Here is a 2,682-nt window from a genome sequence, read left to right as displayed (position 1 = left end):
AGACGGACATCATCACGTTATGGATTAAAATGAAAATAAGACTCCACCGATCAATCAAATGACCCCCTCTGGTTTGCTGGCACAGACGTGCTATTTTCATCGCAATTTTACGGACTGTTACCCTTTAATTTTGCGGTTTATCAGGAATCAGAAATATAGCACATCTTCTGACAGAAGAACAGTTTTGCGAATAAAGAAATATGTATAACTCCCCGAGAAAGAAATGTTTTCTTCATTTTGCAACGGAATTTGCTACTGATCTTACATTAAATTAACTCATACTCTGCAACATTGTCTATCATAAAAAATGTATCAATTAGCCATCAACTTGAATTACACGGTGACTCAAAATTGGCGTCATTCCTTTTAAGGGGTAGTAGGGGCTCACTTGGAAGGTACGAGAAAAATAATAAATTTTTGTCGATCATTTCTAGAAGATATTAACAGTTGAAAATCTAATTTCAAATTTGTTTGAACTCTCTCCGAGGGACACTTAGAACATTGCACAACTGCTGACACTTTCCCAGGCACCAAATTAATTCCGGCTACATTCCTGCCACGTATGTAAGATCACATTAAACTAATGGAATACTGAACACCGGTATAAATTGGGCAAGAGTTAATTAACCAAACACGAGAAGAGTGCATAATAAGATGATTACTTGTTTGAGTTACAGACTCAAGTGCATGTTTTTGTAATTTGTAAACAAATTAATCATTTGAGGTTGTGGGTTGTGAGTTTCGAAATAGGTTCCGTCATTCAACGATTCCTATTGAATTTACCGTTTATCTTTGCTTATCTCAATGTCACTTTCTCTGTTTATCCATGGTTTTCGGAGTTTTAATTAATTACGAAGCAACAGGTATTTACGTAATGTTAACTAGGCCGATTACATTTAAAAACATTTTTTCCAGTTTTGTTATAAAGTTTTTTGCAAATGTCTCAGTTTTCAATAACAATTAATTTTTTTACTATTTTTTCTGTACTCCTAAAACACCGGCAGACATCACCTCCAGAGGAATGTCGCCAATTTGAATAACCTTGTATTTTGATGCCTGACATGCATTTAATATGATCAAATTGTTAAATAGTGTTGAAATTATTAAATATTATCTCGAAAAATAAAACCATTGTTCTCCTGTTTTTGTTAGCAATTTGATATTGCATAAACACTGGCTACACAAATAATCATATTTTTGTTTTCCCACTCCCAATATCAACGCTAAAACTTAATTGAAAAAAATACGTTGCAGATGGACGAGTATATGTGGGCACCACAGCTTAATGTTGAATAATTGTACACATATTTTTGGAGGACTTGGCACCACGTATTTCACACATATGCTACGTTGTAATAATGATGTATGGAGACAATGCAATGGGACAAACAAGAAACGGAGGTATATAAAATGTCTACCTAAACGCAACAGAATAATAGAAATAAATGCTAATTTGTGTTTTGCTCTCATGTTCCCGCTCGTTAAATGCGTATTACAGTAAACCTCGTGCCAATTAAAACGAACATTTTCATTAACAAATTTCATTCAAAGGAAAACACTCCCGCAAAATGTTCATTTCAGTCCATTTTCACGAGTTTAAATCTGTCCATTTATTTTTCCAGTGGCAATGTTGATATGGGCACACTACAAAAGAAGAGACGTTTGCATTTCACAGATAGTGTTGATGTGTTTACTGCGGCTTGAAGGAAGCGGTAGTTTTTTAATCAATTTGGTTAATTTAATTTTGATATAAGTAATCCTGTCGCTGATCTCCTACCTGAATATACGAGCCGGGCGATGTTCCATGAGTAGAAAGTAAAGCATTTATACTTACTTTTTTTTATATATTGTACCGTGGATGGCCGGGTATGAAACTCTTTCTTCATCTTCCAACTTTTATTCACCTCGGTATAACTTTAAATGCGGAACAGGAACAAACTAACTTCAAAATTACACCGTCAACTTCACAAACAATAACAATAACAGACGGAAAACTCGTTCTTCCGACTCAATGGGTTAAATCTCTTTTGCACCCTGTCGTTGCTGTCACTTCACTGACTCCCCATGGTTCTCGTCGCCGCTTATATGACACTGTCAAGCGGGAAATTTCGCGCCTGGTCTGGAGATTTCGAGAACCGTCTGGGTTACCTGGAGAAAACTATATAAGCGGCGACGAGAACCATGGGGAGTCAGTGAAGTGACAGCAACGACCGGGTGCAGAACAGATAGGCTCCATGATATCCGGAGAACGCGGTATTAATATTATTATGACTGTCGGTATAAGTGCAATCGGAATCCATGTACCACCGTTACAAATTTTTCCGAGAGTTTATTTTAAACAGCATATGAACGGAGCTCCTCCAAGCACGATTGGAGCCGCTAATCCGTCAGGTTGGTCTAACGAAGAAATATTCTTCCAGTACATTCTTCAGGGAACTTCATCGATCATGTAAAACCATCTAAGGACAGCCCAGTGTTATTGGTTTATGATAATCACGATAGCCATATTTCCCTTCCTGTAATCGATCTTGCAAAATCTAACGGGGTTGTGCTATTAACATTTCCACCCCACACGTCGCACAAGCTCCACCCATTGTCCTTATAAGACCTACTACAATCAAGGTATGAATGAATAGATGCTTCAAAATCCAGGAAAGGCAATAACCCTCTACCAAATTGCCG

At 37.1% G+C, this 2,682-nt stretch overlaps 1 long non-coding RNA gene across 1 annotated transcript; it reads left to right on the top strand.

Annotated features, from left to right (window-relative positions):
• Positions 1 to 800: 800 nt before the first annotated feature.
• Positions 801 to 1,784, top strand: LOC125505860. The gene is made up of 3 exons (XR_007282496.1): positions 801 to 863; positions 1,255 to 1,401; positions 1,623 to 1,784. It is a non-coding gene; the product is annotated as an uncharacterized LOC125505860 (long non-coding RNA).
• The last annotated feature ends 898 nt before the right edge of the window (positions 1,785 to 2,682 follow it).

The sequence above is a fragment of the Dendroctonus ponderosae genome, unplaced genomic scaffold (genome assembly GCF_020466585.1).
Source record: "Dendroctonus ponderosae isolate FM_Combo_2020 unplaced genomic scaffold, Dpon_F_20191213v2 Dpon_F_20191213_1, whole genome shotgun sequence".
In the NCBI taxonomy this organism is placed as follows: domain Eukaryota; kingdom Metazoa; phylum Arthropoda; class Insecta; order Coleoptera; family Curculionidae; genus Dendroctonus; species Dendroctonus ponderosae.
Note: the sequence above shows the minus strand (reverse complement) of the source record. Positions and strands in the feature narration are given on the sequence as shown.